The sequence below is a fragment of the Atheta coriaria genome, unplaced genomic scaffold (assembly GCF_025399875.1).
Source record: "Atheta coriaria isolate IRGN ID8LTWV9N9 unplaced genomic scaffold, Caltech_Dcor_3.1 hic_scaffold_9_pilon, whole genome shotgun sequence".
Classification (NCBI taxonomy): Eukaryota; Metazoa; Arthropoda; class Insecta; order Coleoptera; family Staphylinidae; genus Dalotia; species Dalotia coriaria.
Window position 1 is genome coordinate 142,270 of NW_027045451.1, and position 22,276 is coordinate 164,545.

Genomic DNA, 22,276 nt, shown 5'->3' on the forward strand with positions numbered 1-22,276 from the left:
TGTGTTGGCTAAGGTAGCGCTTTTTATGTGCTTGCGTCGGCAGTTTTTGAAGTAAAGTGCTGAAATCGATTTATATAAAGCGTAAATCCCACTCTAAGAGGGTGTACGAGAGGGTGCATAAAGCATTCGGTGCTTTACCGGCGCCTCCGCCTTTTCTTCCTCTCAGTGCGCTACTGTTTCACGCTTTTCCACGACTCGTTTCTTCTTTTGTTCGTGCTTTATTTCATTGCCTGCGTGAAGTCGTCTGCGCGCAACTGTGGCAGTTTGAAAAACGTCGTTATTTAATGCGCTCTCGAACCCGTCGACGACAATTTGTATTGAATCCGCCTTCGTTTTATTTTATTCCGAGCGTCGCTTTTGTTTTTCTCCTGCTCAGTCGGAGCAGTCGTCGTCGCCAATTATGGCGTTGGCTACATTCGGACAACTTCCAGTTGCAGCTTCCAGTTTGATGCCGCGCTCTGCGTTAACATGCCGGACATGTACATAAACAAATGCGCTGCGTATATGGCGCGGGCGCATCGCTCAACGCGACCATCAGCAGCAGGAGTCTGTCTTGCATTGTGCCGTCGCGCGGCAACACTTTAACAAACTGCCAACTTGTAAACGGTTACGGCAATTGGTATTTTTACGCTAGTGCGCGTGCGCAAACGTGCTGATTCATCGCGTTATAGAAATTCGATTAGTTTAGTCCACCGGCAACCGGAAAAAAATTTAGAGAACACGTTGGACTTGATTTATTGCCAAACATACACTTGTCTGGGATTGAAATTTAGTGAAAATAGGAAATTCCAGCAAAATTTGCTGAGACACGATTCGGAAATTGTTTCTAGCGCCGTGTTTAATGGACCGACTCTAGCCGCATTGTGGCGGACTTATTTATGTCGTGCCAACCGCACTGATTCTAATTAAATTCAAACGAAATGCGGAAGATTCTAAGGAATAACATCAAGAAGGGAACAATTCCAACTGCGAAATTTATTTTTCTGACTTTTAATTAAATCCCAGATTTTTTCATTGTATAATTTCCGTGAGATTAATCACGTGCGAAAGATTTTAATTGTTTTTGCTGCGTCATGCACCGCGTTAAAATAATTTTCCGCTACGATTCCGTTGTATGGTCATTGAAAAGCCATAAACCATAAACTAACTCCATTTGTTCGGATCGTTCCTATGAGTAGCCGCACCGCAATGGATGATATTTATTCACCGGGTGTGCGAGCACATACAAAGTTGCGAAGACGCGCCGGGAAGCAACAGGCCGTATAAAGACCTAATTACAGCGGTGAGCGCGCGCGCGCACGCTTGTCGCGCTCGCATGCTAAATCGTCGTTAATTATCCTGCAACAACTGCAGCCCGGCCAAGAGAGGAAAGCATTAATAAGCGTTTAGACGTTTTATATTGAACGCAGCGCGCATAACTTAATGATGGATATTTAATGTTTAATATTGTGCCAATTAACAACTGTCACTTTTCTACGCAACGACGAAGAAAAAAAAAGTTTATTTTAGGTCTCCCCTTATACTTCAGATTATTATAATAAGGAGGATTACATCTAGAATTATGGCTGAAGGAGATAAGGGTGGATAAAGGCGTTTTCAAATAGGATTTCGTACATTTTTCATTATTTTTAGCTGCAAACTTTTAGCAGCAAAGTTAAAAGTTTCATTATTTGATTTGTTGTTGGAGTATACCTTGCTTGGGGATGCTGGTCACGCATGGCGACCTCCGCCTGGTTTCTTCGCTCTTCCTTCTTGCGCTTGCATTTCGTTCTTTCGTCGCGGCCATAACTTTGCCTCCTGCATGTATGTAGCCAAAGAGACAAGCCTCTGGAATCTAAACGAACTTGCTCCGACAGCGAGCAACAACATTCGCAATGCACTACACTACACTACGCAATCGGCCGGTGTGTGTGCTCGAACCAAGTTCGAAGGACGAGCGTCCGTCGGAGACGGGTCGATTAAGAAATTTCATACAAAACGCGTCGATATAAAAGCCATAAAATTGCATCAAAAGATCGTATTAAATACACTTTTTATATTCGTCTACGCAAGTAAGAAACATCATTATTCAGCTACACGCTTATTTCTAATAGCCTACGGCTTTCATCTGAGGAAAAACGTGCGCGGAAAACTTTTGTCTGGAGCGCATTGTGTGGTGATTTCAAGTTTTTGTGTCGATTCACCCTCTGCGGGGATGTGTATCGCACATTTTGCTCATTCTAAACGTTTGCCGAGAGTGGAGCACGTTTCTTCGGCGAGATAGATCAATTTTTCACGTGATCTCCCAACAAACACGCCAGAATTCCCGAAATTTTTACTTCTAAAACATTTTATAGTATTGTTACATAATGCATAGACAATTATCCAATTACCAATTACTTAAACATTTCTAAAATGCCACCCAAGTATGGAGTATAGATCCGATGTCGTAATTTGTAAATTAAATACTCGTTGTGGTAAAATGTCAAGGTTCGTTGGTAAAATGGCCAAATTAAACGTTTCGAGCATTGTTTGTCGAACGAAATACGTTTGCCTTTTGCCATCTAGGTGTGTTATTAGTCTTCCACTCGTCTAGGCTGAAGATATAATTCATTGTAGATTTGCATTCGCGTTCGAGCACACTCACAATCGTGAGACTCCTACGGTTCCTTAATAGCGCACTAATAACGGGGTCAGAGTTGTATTCATCGGCGTTTTTTATTGCGTACGTTCATTGTGTTCGATCCATACCGGAGTCAAATCGAGATTAGAGAATAACTCAAAACAATCGATAAGTTCACCCATACAAGTTATGTTTGAGTAATGCGTGGAATTTCATTAACTTAAACAAACTGGAACTAATCAAGTTGCATTCGTTTCATTTCGTTTCCCTTTGTGGGAAATTTACGATTATATTTATTATTTCCGTGAGGATTTTACGAGCGAGTTGGAATTACACATGGGGTGTAAAATACCGGTGTCAATATTGATTAACCGGTTTTTTTTCTTTCAAATGCTGATATTTATCAATTGCAATATAGAAAAATAGATGATTTTTATTTAAAAAATACCGGTATACCGAAAAACCGGTATTGAGCTTAAAATTTATCCGAAATAGCAACAGATTGTCTCTGCATTATGCTGAATTAGATTTTGGTGTTACCTAAATTTACGATATTTGCCTGGGGTATACAACATCGACTTTTATCACTTACCAAATTACTCTCGGCCATCCAATATTTATCGAGGCATAACTTTATTATATTGCTCTCATTTCGACACCACATGTGACAGATAATGGAAAATCTTCGCTTCGGGGGTGTGGAGATAGTTTTAGTTTCCGCCGGCGAACTGATGACTCGGTGGTTTTCGTTTCGTGAGCTCGGCGGTGCGTATAATGAGCGACATATGTACGTTCCACGAACACGAAAATACCGGAGTCTGGAAGATGTGCGGGAGGCGCACGAGACACTCGCTCCGGGGGATGGTGTGGGGACCACCCGCCGAGCTCTGCGACGAGTACGGAATAACAATGAAAGACTGAAAATCGATGCGAGATACAATTTAAATTGTTTAGAGAAAATATCAAATAAAATAATGTTTTTGTGTTTGTAACAGGAGCTTGGCTTTGGTTTTTAGCACATTCTCGACGCGATTGCAATAATGTAAATGCGCGCCGAGTCATTTGTCCACGCGGTTGGCTACCACACGACGAAATATTAAACGACCGCGGCGACCGGTTCGCGAAGAAGAGAAGACGACTCCTAGGCACGCACCGCCGCACGCCACTCATGCTGGGCGACAAAATCTGCGTTTCTGTTTTCATTAGTATGCTGTGGAGATAGCTGCGGCGTGTCGAATTTGAACACAAAACATGTTTTTGATATTCTCTGGAATTTGTATGCGCGCGCGCTGGATGAAAGTATTTTTGTTTTGCACTTTATTGGCGTTTTCGGGTGCTCGGTGATTGATTTCGCGTGTACGTGTACACCGAGCGCAATAAGAAAAATGGTAAAATGGCAACGAGAGGGGTGTTTTTCCGGGCTTCCATAAGTAAATGGCGTACGTGCGCTGAATGAAGTCGACCGACGTCTTGTTTTGTAAATGCTTTTCGTTTCGTTTTCAACGGCGTCGTTCAATTCTGTTTTTTGGTAAGACCGCGCTATCAGAATGGAAATGTACTGTTAGTTTGGGGTGTGTGCGCGGGTGATGAGGGCTGCACAGATTGGAAATTCGCAGCGTGCACCTGCTGCTCTCGGATTTAAAATGGTAATTTCGAAAGGATTGCCAAACAGCACAAAAAATGCGATTGAGTCATTTCAAGTGCTCCATTTATTCGAGGAGGTATAAATAAACAGCTACCGGGTAAACAATTCTGATGATGATGATCAAATTTCATCATTGGTTATCAAATATCGCAATTATCGTGTCGGGTTTCCTGTCTTCAAGGGTGCAAAACTTTCAGTTTAATACCGGTTTTTCGGTATACCGATACTTATGGTCCTTTAGGACTAAACAAAAGCCTCTCCCGAGAGTCGCAAAAAATCTTGCCGTCCATAAACCATCATAGTGACCCTTTGCGTCGATATGTTTTTATTTTATTACCACTTCCGGGCAGCGGTTGAACGCGGTCAGCCTCGCCGAGTGAAAACACCCCTTCTGAAAATTTTCCCCTTGGTGCGCCGACGCGTCGAATTTCCCGACCACGTGCTTTTCCTGTTTACGTTGTGCTGCGAGCGCCTGCAGAGCGTGCTGTGCGCCGAGTTTTAGTACAACCAAAGACACCGTCGAGTGTGCGCGTCTCGGGTTTCTTCTTCTACGCGTCTTGGCATCGCTTCTGCTGCTGTTGCTTTGTGATGGATGTGCCCGTTGTGTGATTCTCTCCTGCTGCGCGTTTATTGTCGCGGTGTCATCTGCGCGATGTGTCCTTCGCCGGCGGATCTCATCTCGCAGAGGATGGATAATATAATTTATTAATGGTAAATTACATTCTTTTATTACTAAACGACGGAATTTATGATATGCTTGTAAAGCGCTGGTTTTGTTGTGTCCGAAAATTATAAAATAGTTAAAATTCCTTTCTAATTAAACCAATTAAGCGCTGGCCCGGATTCGATCTGTCATCGCAGCGGCGACAAATCGGAACAGACCGAACATGATTTCGTGACAGTGCGTTTTGTGTTTCGCCCGGAATACCTGACGACATTTTTCTGCTAATTAATAATTCATTAACAACGAGGACAACCAAACTCGAATACAGTTTAACGTTATATTAATGTATCAGCTTATAAACTAATTAAAAACATAAATTCACATTTTTATCTCTATCTCGTTCGTCTCGGGCACGCCGGACTCAGACTCAGAACGAGTCGTCCGACGCTGCTTTAGTTTCTCGGGTATCATCCGTGCGTTGGTCCGCGTTAGGCATAAGTTATTTCATTAATTTATTCAGCCGCGCAGCAGCGAACCCGAGCGCGAGCAGGAGAAAAAGAGAGCAGCGACGAGCTCGTTAGGAGTGCAAAACATGTTCTTGTTCTTTTCTAAGAAAAGCAAGTTATGTTGGTCTAGTTACAAGCGCCATCTCTTCCACAACTCATCCGAGGATATTTTATCCCTTCTGGTGTGGTTCCCATGGTTGTACTGTACGCTCAATAGCAAATCACACGACTTTTCCTCATTGTGCGCATGCGAGCATGGCTCATTTGTGCGCCACTCCAGCGAGGAGTATTTACGCACCTTTTGTTTGCGCGATTTGCACGCCGCCGCGCGTCGAGTTTGAGTTATAAAAGGAGCATGTGTGTGCGTTTATAACTGCTTGCTTCGAGTACCATTTGTACTTGCTCTCTTGCGGCTTGACGCGCACAAATGGTGTGCAAATATGGACGACAAAGCGTATAAATCACCCGTGGTGATTTCGGAAAAAAATGACGCAATACACATATCCGTGTTTTTGAAATTGCGCTATTTTTGGTGTGCATGGGCGTAAACTGTAGTGGAGAAGAGTGCATCTTGCGCGCGCAGGAATTAATCGAAGCAATTCCCGCAGGTTTATCGAGATGCTGCACATATCTTGTTGCGGTCGGGTTTTGCTCGCTTGGGTGGACTTTGATTGGAAGTGCTTGCTAACCGAGTTGACGTTAATTACGGCCCGCCTCTCAGCGAAACACGTCGACATTTTTTTTTTCGAATTTTCCAAGACGACAATAATAAAATGATCCACGTGCGATGCGTGCGTTTCATTAATACCCGTCGAGACGGGCGTTAATTAGTCCGTAATAAAGTCAAAAAATTCCGTGTGCAAATGCTATTGATAAAAGCAGATTGTTATTAATAACTTTGGTAATGTTTTGAAAAACACTCGAGATTACTTGAGCGAATGCTTCCGAGGGCGTTGGAGCTAACGAAGCAATTAACAATTATAATTAGCTTTATCTATAACTCGCTAATGCGTTCGCCGCGCTCGCGGAATCACCGACGAATTTTAATTAAAACCGAACGGCTTTATAATTACGCATCGCGCAGCAAAACGATCGATAAATCGTTCAATTTGTTGATAATCATAGGCCACGCCGTCAATGTTGATAATGTGAAACGTGTAATCGAGTTAAACTCGCCTAAAACGAAACAAAAGAAGAGAGAAAATAAAAACGTGCCTTCAGACGATGGAATGTGTTATTAGAGTTAAACACATAGGCTTTTAATTTTTTCCCTTTTTCATCTCGTGCTTCTTCGCGTTCGGATTTTATAAGATCACGGACTGTCTGGGCATATGTATACACATGTACGCGGGCGGGTCAAACAAACGCATTGTGGAGCACCTCTTCGAGGCGTGTTGCGTTCTGGGCCGGTAATAATAGGGCGCGAGTTGGCGGAGAGCACGGCCTTGAGACCTAATCGGCGCGCCGATCGTGCACGGCGACGCAGATAAATCACATTCATGGGAAACGCTGACGCGGAAAAATCTCCACGTCGAAAACAAAGCAAACTGGTTGCAATAACCATTCTTTTCGAGGTGATATGATTTTAGGGTAATCCCTGATTGGATAACTTGAAATTATTATCATTATAATGGTAATGGCCGTTGGGTTTGGTCCGTTTAACAACCCTGGAACCGCAGGATCGTTTAATTTATTCCCGAATGGGTGCGTTTCGCATGCCCGCCGATAGTTTGAAGCTTAATGCTGAAAATGTCGATTTGCGACAAACTCGTTGTTCCTGGAGGCGTTCGTTCATTTGGCGTGTGGGCGATAAATAATGCGGGCGATGCGGTTCTTATCTGCGCGGTCGTGCCGGCCATTTTGGCCGTGCCCCGATCGTGCCGTTATCGTAAAACTCCCCGAGGCGCGGTATTCTAACTGGACTTTATAGTATATTTCGTTAAAACATGTGTTTATGTATTTTTCTTTTCCTTGTTGCAGGTGAGTTCATGAAAGCGTCTATCTCTCTATCATTCGGAAAATCGCCGCGTAAGTAAACCGAGTTCTACTTTCATTGCGCCTGTTATATTGACGAGATCGATGAGAACTTGCCACTTTCACATTGTTAATTTAATTACACCGTCTGAGATGACTAATTAGTGTCATGTTTCAACTTTCACATTGTTGCATTTTATTAATTGCGTTTAAGGTAGCGAATTCCACGAAGTTGTAACTTGTCGTTTATTTATTAGTTATCGATTGATTGCAACATTCATCCATATTTGATTAAATAATGATTATTAAATGATTACACGTCGCATTCGTTGCCTTATCTCGTTAATACAGAGATTAACGTTTAATGTGCGACGTTTGACCGTATTGCGGACGTGTAATGCTCGATTATTTTCTATTATGGAAGGCGACGGGTATTAGAACTCCGTTAGATGCTGTCCGACGAGAGAGTGAAGAAAATCAAGAAAGACATTAAAATTATTAAACGTCCACACGAGTTCTGAAGGCACTCTGATGTGATTAATCACGTTCTCAGTGGCAAGCAAAAAAGTTGATTAAAAATTAGTTTCTTTTGCCCAGCGCTAAACGGCAGCTAGAGAAGAGTGGTAAAAAATACATTTTCCAATAATGATATTAATAGCACCAGAAAGTATTATACATTCACAGTGAATGTTGTGTATTGTTGGAACTGAAAGCGATAAATTCACCCCAGCAGACCGCGGACCCTTTCCATTCCAAGCTCGTAAAGCGAATATTTATAACTTTTTCGAATAACACAACGAACAATCGTAAAACCAAATCCATTTTTGCTTTTATGTACACTAGCTCTATAATTATTTTGTGCATAAATAGTTTGTTGACCATTTTGGTAGTGGAATAGCCATTTCATCTTTTTAATAATTTCGTTACTTATTTAGTCTTGCGTGTGCGTCTGTTTGTTTTATAACTTTTAGCGTGTCGTTGAACATTTACCGCCGTTGCTTTTAGCACGCGTCACAAACCGGTAAAAGACGCATCACTAAAATCTTGAAAATTGCACGTGAGGCGTTTTATTTATATCTCGTATAAAGAATGATAAAATGAGCGTAATATTACGACGTCATAATATCACCACCACGACAAAACCAAGACTTATGCGACTGGATTGAAACTTTTAATAATTCTGCAAGTGTCATAAACGGTGTTATTATTTCATTTTTGTGTGGAACGGGATTACTTTTAGCATTTATATTGCTATATTTGGTTTTATTAGGGGCGTAAAATACCGGTATCAATATCGGTATACCGGTATTGAACACAAAATTCACATTCTGTGCACAGTGTGTAAAAGTTGACTGATTGATTGATTGATTGATGGTTAAACGGTGAACTTTCATTACGGTAGTTGGGGCGTCATTTGCGTGTCGTCGTTGTAGATCACTGAGCAAAAGAGGGACGCTGGCCACGTAATTTGTAAACGCGTTCAAACACCACTACCGATGCGAGTATGGACCGGTGATTGATTTGCTTTGGGCAGCGGGCCAGTTGTGAGCGCTTTACGAGCGTTTTCGCGCATCGCAAAGCTCGTCAATTATTATCGAATGACTGTTATTGCCGTGTTTAACTTGCTAATCTACGCCAGAAATGCGTAGTCAAATTCAACAACGGCATATTCAACATTTGAATAGAAATGTATTTGTTAGAATAATATCTCATCATTTCACTCAAGCCTAGCAAAAAACAAAATTCAATTAGAAGATACACCTAAGATTCTTTAACGATGCAATTATCTTGGACGTAAAACGTTTTTCTTTGCAGAAATTTCGATTACATTTAGTCACATTTTACACGTGCGTAAATTTACAATTTCGCACACAAGACGCTCGGAAATAATAGTAATTATCGATGATTAATTGCTAGCGGTACTTGGATTTTGCGGTTGCTGCGGCAAAGAGTCATAACTCGAAAAGTAAAAAAATCCACGAGCAGGAATAAACTTAACCAGCCGGTGAGGTGCCTATTATTATATTGATGTCGTGCGCGCACATACAATGTGTAGGGAGCGAGAGATAAAGATTTATTTGCGAAGAAATGCAGGAAGGAAAGTTTGCAAGGTCTCAAGCTGTGCGCGCACGGCAGGCCACCGCGCGAGGATTCCGTTAGCCAACAATGGCAAACAACCAGCACCGCACACATTCGAAATACACATTGGCAACGTGTGCGCGAACATCACCTGCGTAATTATGATTTGCGAATAATAATTAATCGCGCGCACGCGTCTTAATGACTTTGTCTGCGCTGCGCAAATGAATAGTAATGTCATTGTGCAAAGGAAAACTTTCAATATTAATTTTAACTAATGATTCTCGAGAAACTAAGAAAATTTATTAAAACTCATCAAGCGACACCAGACGTGCTGCGTTCTTAATTATTATTACATGACGAAATTTTGATAGACTGATAAGGCACACCCAGTAATGAAATTTATGTTGACTGATGAAATTTATGCAAACCGTTTTGCACGGCGGGAAATTCAATTTAAACTTTCGAAATGCTCGTCTCCAATCGAGTGTTTTCGTGTTGCGTTCCCCTTTTAATCTCCCCGTGGTTTCGCTGTAATTAATAAAAAAAAAGTGTATTTGCACGTGCGCGTTCTCTTTGTCGCACTTGTGGCTAAAAGTGTGTTTAACAAGCGTTTTTCGGGCAGTGCATCAAGGGGGAGGTTGTTGGTTGTTGTGTCGGGAGACGGTCGTTCTCCACGTTGGGTTTAATCGTATCATATCGGCCATGAGTCTGGCCGCTTCGCGTCGCGACGCGCCGCTCTTAGTCACCATAGCCGTCCACCCCCTTCGACTCACGGGGGTGTCCCCCTCTTGGTGCTCGCCCGATAATTCCTGCTCGATTCACATTTCAGTATGCACGCTCGCTTTTCATGTGTAGAACATGTTTGAATATTTCGGCAAAAAATTAACGAAATTATCGGTTTTGTGGTAAAGTTTTAATTTAAAACTAAAGTGTTTTGTTGATCATGGAGGAACGCGCGCGTTTGGCGGATCTTCCGATTCCTACCCCGCCACCGATGGCGGATTTACAAGTATCACGTCGGTTTGATTACGCTTTGCGTCGTCCGGATTTTCGTTCGCCTTTGCTTAGCAGGACTCAGGCTTTCGGAACGACGTTTTCTAATCGTCGCGAACATGAAAACTTTTATAAAATCCGTCGGGAGGTTAGTCTACATCAATTACGTCGGGATATCCATCCTCAGATAAACCCTCCTCAAGTTGTGGACACTGTGGGTCAAAAAATACGCGATTTACGAAAAGTGCACTCTTCTAGAACACTAGACGATGTAAGCAGTTGTGGAATGCTGGATTTCACTTCGGATCTCAACCTGAATTTCGATCAAGTGCAAAACCAAAACAGTAAATACCTGCATAAAGATAACGACCTCACACAGGAACTCGAAGAGGTCAAACAGATATCCAACGAGTTGCGGCAAAAGTTTTGCGGGGAAAATCAAAATTTACTGCGCTATACGCATGATGACCCGCAACAAACCATCTACTTCAATGAGTACTACATGAGTGACATTGAAGAGGACTGCGATGCGATGGACTTTGATCCCATGCAGGTCCAGCATCGACGGTATTCAGATTCGTCGCAAATTTCCGGCTCGCACATGTCGACGATCAAAATTCATCGCAGCATGCGAATGCCCTCGCCGATTTTGGTGCGGCGCGGCGAGCACGACAGCCTGTCCTCGCTGAAGAGCTCCGAGTTTGCCGGCAGCCCTTCGGCCAAAAAGTTGGGATTCAATTTGGAGCTTTCAGCGCCGAACGTGCTCAAGAGTCCGTGTCGGACCGTGATTAAAATTGCTAAAATCAGGTAAAACCTTTTCGGCAACTTCTGGGTTTCCGGAGAGTCCAGCCTGCTGTATCTAACAGACAGTGTCAAGTTTAGCTAGGGGTGGTGTGCGATGAGAGTGCGTGTCGAGGGGTGCGAGTTGGGTCCATTGTTCAGCGCAACAGCATTCATAATTTTCAGACGGGCTGAGTCATGCAAATACTGAGATCTTGCTGAAAAAGTTTTTTTTATTTCATCTTCTAATTACTTTTGGGTGTAAAGACCACCAGATGTGAATGATAAACGTTGGATAATGTGATGAACCATCACCCTAGCTTGTCTGTTAGTGAATAATTAAATTCTCGGCGTTGACTTCAAAGTCACTCTTCTCCTGGTTGGCAATAATTAGTGGAATTCGAAGAAAAGCAAGGAATTCAATGTGAATTTTTTATTCGCTTTCGACTTGACTTTTGACTCTGCCGAAATTCTCGTGCGCAATTATCGCCATTAAAACGGTACAGGCCGGCAACGGGGCGCCATTAACCGAGGCGGGCGTGCGATTTTTTTACGATCAACTGGCAAACTGGTCGTCATGTTTTGCCAATATCCAGAAAGTACCAGACCCCCTTGCTCCAACAACAACAAAAAAATCATTTTTTGCTGGTCGTAAAATTAGTTGAAAATTTATTCCACGCTAAATAATTTTTAATTGACGCTAATTAGATTTTAATTGTACCGCGGCGTTTATTTATGTAAACATTACGAGCATACATAGATTTATTCTTTGGATTTCAACAAAATAAAAGTCATTTTAATATCAGTCCAACTTCCCACAAAGATTTTGTTACCTTTTGTTAGGAAGTATGAAATTCAAGTCATATCTCCCGTGCGCATTTTGTTTTATTACTTCCATCGTGTGTTAATTAATTACGAGCATAGAGCGGAATTAAATTCGAACAAAAGTCCGCCTGAGAACTAACACTCTTGAAATGTGTGCTTTTAAATCCTACGATAATGCGTCACACTTGATGCTCTAGATATTTTTTGTTTTCGGCGGCCGCACCTCAAACGTTTTCATTTCTTTTATTGTTCTCGCGGCGAGCGTTGATGCTTTAAATTATTAAATGCCGGTGGGAAGATTAAAGACAAAGAAACGCGCCAAAGAGAAATCTTTGAAGAAATATTTGATGCATTTGACGTAAATCCATTTAATGTTTAGTTGTTACCCACCTACCCTTATCCCACAACATAGTGTTAGTATATCAGACTGTTTGTAGTCATGACGGGGTGCTAATTAAATTTCAAACGGTCTCTAGTAGTGCTGGCGTTGCAATTTCCTACGACTGCTTGTCTAGTAGCCCTCTGCTCAGCACCCTCTGATGTTGATGGTGATGGCGGGGCTGCGAAGATGAGGAGATAAATAACACTTAGATGTATCCAATAATATGGTCCACATAAGCAGGACTTTCATTCGCCTGCACGTGATGCAAGATTATGATTGAATTTATCTTCGCAGCAGTATTCCACGAACGTGTGTGGGGTGCTAATGTGATGATAATTAAATTACTAACAATATTTTCTTTTGTTCTAGGTAAGTCAATGTTGAAGAAATATTTCCTCTCTGAAAATGGTCTCAGATGTAAGTCTTTTCCATTTCCAATTTGTTTTTCATGAAGTATATTCCATCCCGGGGACAATATCGATATATTTTCAATGAGATTTATGAAGTCTGCAAGATGTTTCACGCGTTTGTCGCGTTTGTAATCGTAAATGCGCGCAGTAGCAAGCCCCATATGTTCGAACTTTATGCGCCCATCAAAATTTGAATATAAAAGACGATGTCGCGTCGTCACGCGTTGAGGACAAAGGGATATCTAACGCGTGTGTGCGTTGCGAACGGCCCTCAGGTGCCATCTGCGTGAGCGGATATTACGACACGACGGGGAGGTGTCAACCACGGCCCCCAGAAGTGTTTCGAAATTGTCGCCGCTCGCAAAATCTGAATGCGAATTGTTCACATGCTCGACATAACTTAAAACAAGTGCGAAAAATTCCAAATTAACTTAACTCAACCGCGTCATATTCAACTTGTGTCAATAAAACTTTCGCAATTTGGTCCTTTGGCGCCGACCATCACCTTTGCGGCCTTCGCAGTAGTAGATAGTACCTTGGATGTTTATGTCTGTTTACATTTGCTCGCGGTACTTTGGTACATACCTTCGAAACATGCACGTGCGGGCGTTGTATACACACTGAGGAATCTTGTTCTTGTACTGCTGCCTTTAGTGTTTAACTGTTTACATAGCAAAGGCACGTGGAGCGTGCGGCGGTAAAATCTTACTTTGTGCCTTGAAAGGAGGAGAATTTCGGGAGCGGTAGAATTGCCGGAAACGCTTTATGGCACCATGGCAGGCATATCTTCCTGCCAAATGTTTTTTAATTTGGGTCACGCACTATTATCCACGCGGGATTTATTCGTAACTTTTTCCGACTGTTGGTGGAGAATTTAAAGTTTTTAGTTTTATTCGTGTCTGGCGCGAATGGCAACGACCCCAATTTGCGCGCGTAATAAATGGATTTAATTATTCATTGCATTAACCGCATTAAACGCCCGAAACGCCGAAACAATGCCGCGCTGCGCACGTAATTAAAACAACTGACCATGTGTGTTTGCACATCAACCCTTCCTCTATTACGTGCACCACCCGCTGGACGCGTCGGAATTGCACCTTTTTGCGGATGAAAAACGCGCGCAGGCAAAAACGGAAAGTGCCAAATTTCGTGTCCGCCAGCGAGGGTTGTTTTATTAATGTCGGGCGTTGCAAACCTCTAACACCCCATTAAACTTTTCACGCGCTGCTTTTTCAACGTCGTCACACTTTACTCCTTCTATTTGCTATTAGCCGACCCGTGCAATGACGTCTGCACACCCTCATTAAATCTTTATCAACTGCGACACTGTCTGTGTTGCGCCGACTATAATTCACTAGTGAATTATAGAAATATTCACAATTTGTTTTCGTAAATCATATACACGCGTTGACCCAGTAAAAGTTTGGTCTTAAATTACAACCTCAACGCGCGAATGTATATCAAACTATATAATAAGCGCGCATGCATAAAGCGGATCGCGTGCGCCGTTAAAAAATGTAAACTAACCGGCCTAAAAGTCGTAAATATAATTTTTTACGACTCACCTCAGCGAAAAAGGGCTTGCGAGAGAAAAAGTCGATACGCGGCCGACATAACATAACCAACAGCGCAGTCGATGACAGTTCGTTAACCTTAAAAACTTAATCTCGAAAAATTTCACCAACCATCTCAAACAACGCATATTGCAGTGCGTGAGTTTAGCCTGTAAAAAAAAACGCAGCAATAAAATAGAGAAAAATGCCCGGAATGCACAACGCACAGCTCACCCCACCGCAATAATGAATTGTTTATGGCTATCTTTGGCTTTTATTGTTTATTTTTGTCTCTAACCAGAGCATTATGCGGTGGTGAGTTATGCGCTATGAATGTTGACATTGAAATTCAATTTTATTTCGTTTTTATTAATATATTCCCATGCGTTGGGTTTTGTGGTGGAAGGCAATAAATCTAGCAATGTCAAGATGGCCGCTACCGGGCATTTCACACACATGCAACTCAATATACAGCTGGAAAATGCGCCAGTCATGGTGCGGTTAACGAATGTAACGAATTGCGAGGCTAACGCCAAACAGAAATTCAGCGGGTCCGGTTGAAGGTGCTGATCACGTCCGTCGAAATTAAATTTTGCGGTTTTCCTCAGACAGACAGCGCGCGCGCGCGCACGTATTTCAATTTCCATTTTACAAATTATCTTTATTAAAGCTGCGGTTGTGCTGGCATTGAAACATTTCCACCAGCCATGTGAATGAGTATTTGTTGCAAATAATCTTAGCTGGAATGGTTTTGTTCTGATGTTCTGCGTTTGACGTTTTAGGAAATTTGATGCCGCGTCAAGATATCGCTTTTGTGTTGTTTACAATGTCACAGAGATAGATGTAGAATGACGTCAAAAGGGGTGGATGTAGACGAGCAAAGGATACAGATAAGAAAAGGGTTGCGGGATTATTCAAACTTTAATTTTCACTTTACACTTGAGCTTTTATGCATCCCGCTGGAGTTTATTTGTGAAAATATCAAAACACAGTATTTGTTGATGACTTTTTTTCGCCTGACGCGGAGAAAAATTGCTTCTATGGTTGAAGAAGTAACTTTGTTATCGAATTCACGCTTCGTTGAACAACTTTCTCGCCGTAACTTGCTTCCCTCTGTCTGTCTTCCTCTTCGAGGAGATCGATCATCCCTTATTGGATGGCGATGCGCACTGAGGCACCAATTCTCCACGACCGCAACCACACGCCTGAGTTATTGAACCGAAATGTCTTGTTGTATCATCATTTTGTCTCCGACAAAAAGAAGACCTATGCATTTCACATGCATTTTGAGTCGTAGACATGTTTTTGATTGATGGTGATTTGTGCGTGTGGAGTGCACTGATTAAACGAGCTTTTAATTATACGCGTTCTTGGCATTTTCATTGTTTACCCTTTGAGAATGGGAATTTCTTAGGTTTCTCGCATACCACGACGTTGATTATTCATCATGTCAATGTCATTGTGTTGTCCGCATCGTCGTTGTCATTTGCAGCCATCTTGATCCACCTTCAGTGATTATGCTTGCGAGTTGTTGACTTGTATGTCAGTGCATCTCTCATTAAATTTGCGCAACCCTCGGTTCTCTATCTTGCGAGTTCGGCGTGTCGACATGAATATTTCATTGCCTTCGCCGTCTGGTCCGCGTCTAACATGAACTCTCGCTGCTGTTGCTCTCGTGTTCATTTTTCAATTCGCAGCCTCTTCATCTTCCCACTGCATGTTTTTGCATATTGCCCTCGTCGCTGTCGGCGCAGGTTTCCCTCTCTGTGAAAAATCGAGCGCAGACATGAAAGGCCCCAACGCGTAACGAAAAATGATTGCACATTTCTTCAGGCTGTCCGAGAACTCGCAAAAAATTTACAACTTTGACGCAGTTCAAACGGAATACGGAAATATTCATCTCAAGATGGAAAACTAGGAAGTACTAAAAGCCGTTCTTTGCCTTTTTAGATAATTATAAGTATATTTTAAGTGTTATTGAGCGTACGCAAAGTTGCAAAAAAAAAAACTTTCGAATTTTATTTTTCTTAAAACTTGTTTCGCTCTTCCACACAAAATTAATTCATATATACATATCTTATATCTTATATGATTCTTACGATCGTACTTTCTACTTGCGCGTTGTAATAAAAATAATTGCTGCAATAATTACATTTGAAGTTTTATTACTGCAAGCCAGATGTCTAGAAAACCTGCTTTTGTTTCACAGCAGTACCGCAAGCGAACGTGTGCAGCACTAGTACGAGAAAAACCGATTTATTTATCATCCATAAAAGAGTTATATTTTTTCACTCACTTGAAAAGTTGCGCCCGGAAATTCTATTTGCACTAAATTTTATTTTGACGCCTGGCCCGGCACGTACGTTTTTATGACGAATGGCGAATAAAAACTAGGAAAACGGATTTTTATACACCGTTTCCTATTTCTTGCCTTGATATTTTTCCGATATATGCTTGGATTTATGTCTTTTCTTTGCATGGTTATACAGTGTGAGTCATAGAATGTCTTTTTGAGAAGTTTTATAGTTGGTTTTCTGTAGTTATATCATCCTGTATGTTCGCGTCGTGAAATATGTGCGCTGATATGAATTCCGCTTCGGTTTGGGCATTTTGGTTTCTTTGTGTGTTTTGCGTTCAAGGGCGAAAGTCGTAAATCTGCGCAATAACATTAACGGGCTCTTTATTTACGACGCCAGCCGACTTATCAGTTGATACTTCTTCACTCGTGTGAAAAAAGGTGGAAAACTTTAATTAATCAAAGTGATATGCTAAAATTCAGCTACTGTTCATGGTATTTCGTTTATAAAAATCATCCCTCATCATGTCTTTCATTCTTTTGTTTTTTTGTGTTTCCTGATGGTTATATGTCTTTTTTCGACAACCTCTCTTCGATTTTTGTTCAGCCCTTAAGGTTAAAGAAGGGTGCGACTCCTCGCCATCGCTAAGGGCAAATTTCTTATTATACTAATAGCCAACGGCGCGATAAATCATCGACCTTTCTTTCCGTCTTCTCCCGCCGGTGCGGCGAAAAAAGAACAAACTTTGTCTGAAACAGATGTCGAAGCAATTGAATCAGGACGTAATCCATTTATATCTCGATGATTTCAAGCCTCCCAAATCATAACAAGCCAATTTAGTTGTCTGTTAAATATTTACACAAGTTTAACGCAGGCAACCATGCCTACAGCTGTGTTGACTTAAGTTAATTCAACTTAAGAACGGTGTGTTAACGTAGGCAACCCAACATACACATTACTTGTAGTTTATACGCGCGTGTTTGGAATATATGTATTCTCAATTGTATTGTTAATTATAGGTTGTCTCCCTTAAGTGAGGGAGGCGGTATTATTCTGGAAGCGTCTAACCCGGCAAGGACAATTGGGTAATGATATATTGGCGTAATGCAAATTCGTTTCGGAATCGATTCGCATGCAATTGCCCAGAATTGGCTTCGAAATTGGCTGCGGCGGTGCAATTACGTTTGTGTCTGTGGTGCTCCTGTGTGGGAAAGCCGCGAAACGACGGGACCACGGCGGGCAATTCCCGATTGCGATTGCAATTTCGAACGCGCGCGCCGGAGACGTCTTCGCGCGGCACGCAGACATTCCACGTTTTTAGGCGTTCGTTTTCGTTAAAGCGTTACGGTTGTGGTCCTTTTACGTCGGGCCGTAATTATTATTACAGTGCGCGTTATGGCCAAGTCTAATTGCTTTGCATTGTTAACATGGCGATTTGCTTTTTCACCTTGTTTCGGCATATTGTACAAGGAATGTGTATAAACAGAAGCTAGCAATTAGCAAAATGGTAGAAATGACCCTTTGTGAGGTACTTCTTCATTAGCGGAAGCATTATAGGGTTTCAACATTATCATGCCATAGAACTAATTGGAATAGATTTTAATAAGTATTGAAAGTTTATTTCTTATAGAGAATTTTCTGTAGATTAAGAATTTTTAATCCGCTTCTCTATATCTTTTTTAGTTAACGAGATAATTGCAATGGAATTATCAATAAAAATGTGAAGCAGCACTTTTCGAACTGCGTGTATGTTGATAAGGTTATAAACCACTGCTCTGTACGCACTTGTAAAAAGTGCCCATCAGGGAAACGCAATTTTCTCCTCTACCTGCTAAAAATTAATTAATTTCATACCCGCAACTCGCCAATAAATATCTCAGGAACGACAAGGCCAGCCTTGCACTTTTAATTTGCACAAAATACACCTAATATCTGCCGGGGCGCGTTTCGTTTTCGTTGTTTGCGTTCCGCGCCGGTCGTTTGCTCATATTTCGGGGCGCGTCCGAAGCACGTGTTGAGGCATAACTCGTCGATGTGTTGGTAAGTTGGTATTCATAGCCGGCCGGACCTCGGGGGTGTCATAATTCAGCAGGACGAACACTCTTTGTATGCAAATTTTACTCGAGAGGCTGGCAAAAAAATGCTGAGCGTTAGATAAAAACGCTTCTAATTGAAATACCTCATAGAAACGTGCCCGAAAAAATCGAATTAAAACATGTTATTACATTCTTTTTGTTTTTGACTTGAACTTTATTTTTTACTTACTGCTAGGTAAGTTAGAAGTGTTGGAATGCACAGGATGCGGAAGCCGGAAATGTGAGGGAATTTGCATACGAAGCGAATGGTATGTGTGGGTATCACTGGGGGTGGAGGGTGGTCGGATAAAAATGGCCGGAAGGAAAAACGCAAGTGTCCTTATCGCGACGCTTTATTTACGGCGCTTTATTCGCTCGTTTGGCGTTTGATTTACGCTCTTGTAAAGTGTGCGCGTTATCTTTGGCAATAGTAGTAAAACAGTATTGCGGGCAACGCGTTTATTCCAATTTTAATCGTTGATAATAAGTGCGAAACTGAACGATTAACTTTGCAACTTTTAATTTGAATCGCGCTTTATGCTAAACCGTTGTTAACCGTTTGGGAAATTTTCCTTACGATTAGAAATGCTCGAATTGTAAACCAGGGACGCATTTTAGTCGACAACCGAACTACGAAAAGCTCGAAGCTTTCAGCGCACGAGCGAAATATGAAAACGACGATGTGATGACGGTAATAATAATAACGATAATGACTGGTAACGGACGCGCGCACGGCACGAACATTATGTATTCCAGGCTTCGAAAGCTTTAAAAGCCCTGGATGAAAGCTCTAAAGCTCACAAAATTATTATTTTCGACAAGAAACTATGCGCGCAAATTACTTTAAAACGCTTTTCTGCGGAAAAAACGTTTTTAATTAGTTATAAAAATTGAAACAAACAACTTTTAGGAACTTTAATCAACCGCGTTTGTTATGTTTAATTTTATAAGTGCTTAAGTCGGTTTAACGTGCTTAAGCATAGTTTAACGTAGGCAACGCATACTACACCATAGTACGTATATGAAGTTGCCTACGTTAACCAAGCATTTCTTGGGAATTTAATCATTTAAGTCATATTATAAGTCAGTTTTTGGGTATTACTCAAAATATAAGTTTTAGGACGACGTTCAGGATATGAAACGCGTAAATCACTCTTTGTCTGCTCCCTTGCCTGTTGGACGTTGCGCTGCGCTTTCCTCTGCCATATTTTCCGCGTTATGGCCTTTGAGAGCTTTAAAAGCTCGTCCTTTCGGCGAACTTTAAGCTTTGTTCACTTTAGCAAGATGATATTTCATGAAATACCTTCGTTGAAGGTTTTGCGTGCTCCTTTAATACACAAACATCTTAAGATTTCTTCAGCTTAAAACTTTAAACCAAGTTTTTCGTAATTATTTAATTAATTTACCTAATAAACAATGGCAATGCGAACAAAGTTTCAAGTATTAAAGATAACGCGTTTTTTTTATGAGTCGGAAGGCGTTTTTGGTAATGAGGTTTTTAATTTAGACGCCCTTCTCGCATTTTTGAGAAAATGATTTTTTTGCAACGCGAGCGCGCGGGGGTGCTAAACCCCGAAGTTCTAAACGGTTGCGACATTAAAGTCGCAAGGCGTCGTAAACATCGTTTAGCCCCGACTGGCGCGCAGGATTCGCAGGGCATCCCAAGGATCTCGAGGATCATCTAAGGTCGTTATTCGCGTCGAGCGCGCGTCACTTGTTTCGTCATCTCTTTATCACCCACCTAGCAGGCGGGTTCGAGGAGCTGGTGTCGTTCAAGTCGTAGCTTTGTCATTGGCACGTCGACGTCATGTATTTTTATCACGTCATTAACCATCCGAGGCCTTGATATATATTTTTTATGTCGTTTTCTTTATCATTTGAGATTTGCAATGTTTAGGAATGGGGAATTTTTAAGAGCAGAATTTTTAAACATGGTTTTACGGATGAAAAGTGTAATTAATATTTGTTTTGTTAGGTAAAATTAATTAAAAACGCAGGTTTTTAATGTTTTTATTTGATGTGGTGATAGTGGGTTGCCTATAGTTGGGTATTACTTAAGTAAGTAATACGCGTGATTTTTTTAATTTTTCTCGGGAAAAAATAAAGATTCACAACGTTAAATAGTAATTATTGTTTACAGAATTTGAGAATGCCTTAAAAATACATTTTCTAGTTAATTTTACAAATTTTGTAAGGTGGGTTGCATTTATTGGAAGCAATACTTTACAAAATAAATGCATTTCAATCGGAATTGAATGAAATAGTTGATGAAAATGAAGTGTAAAATATAAAAGTAGATGCAATGCGTGCGCTGTGTACGCGGGGAGATACCGCGGCAATAAACCAGTTTCGAGTTTGATATCTCGCCCCGTTTCACGTTCGGAGCGGCATCAAAGCGCTTTGCATAATGTAAAATGTAAAAAAGAGAGTGGCCGTAATTGTTGGCATGAATATTACACGGGATTATTATGCTCGTTTTTGAGTTGTGGGCTTACGATGTGAGAACACAACTCGCGCGCCGCGAGAAGAACTCAAGCGCGCAGGAGGAACCAACATAATTATAATAAAAATGCATTTATAATTGGCCCGGCTTCGTACCTACCAATCAACATTTTTGTGTGTTTAATAACTGTTGAATTTAACATTATCAGCAGTCATTAATACATTTCTTTGAACTTGATATAGAGAAAAATAATTGTTGAGTTGTTCTTGTTTGCCAAGCAGCAGATCTCGGCGTTTATTGGCAGTAAAAGTGTTTGCGCCGAAGTAGTCTTGTCCACATTTGGTGCGCAAATACGCGGAATGTCGAAGTGTCACTCGTTGAAATAATAGAGTGCACACGAGCTGTGCAGTCGTGCCTCGCATGAGGAAAAACTTCCGTGTGTCATACAACATCTTGTTGAACTCTTAAGTGCTTTCAAGAATTTATTATCGCAACTGCGTACAGGTATTAACAATGTTTTCGCTCCAAAAAAAAAATACAAACCTTATTAAATGAATAAATTATGCGTGTATTTTACGGATAATAATTAACAGTTGAGAATAAAATGCTAATTACTTGCGTGTAATAATTGCGTGTGTAGTAAGACGTCAATTAAAAACACTCTGAAAGTATGCGTCGGGTGGTCCGTTTAAATCTCACTTATTCACCACAAAAAACAACTCGAAATTCGTGCATTGTTTGAATTCTAATCGCTTTGTAATAATAGGTATATGGTATGCGTGTGCGAATGAGTAATTAAGTTAAGTTAATAAATTAATAGTAATTTAAAGGCTGCAGCTACCGTTTGTTGGGTGAAAAAAAAAGATTCTCCGTTAGGTTTGGATTGCCAGATGGCATTTGTGAATAATCGCGCACAAAACATTCCGATTTGATACCCATCGCGAATGTGATTGCGCAGTGTTGCGCGAATAATTAACATGGTGTGCAGCGCACAACGCGTGCGATTGTTGTTGTTGATGTTGTTTTATTTTTTTTTTCTCTTCAC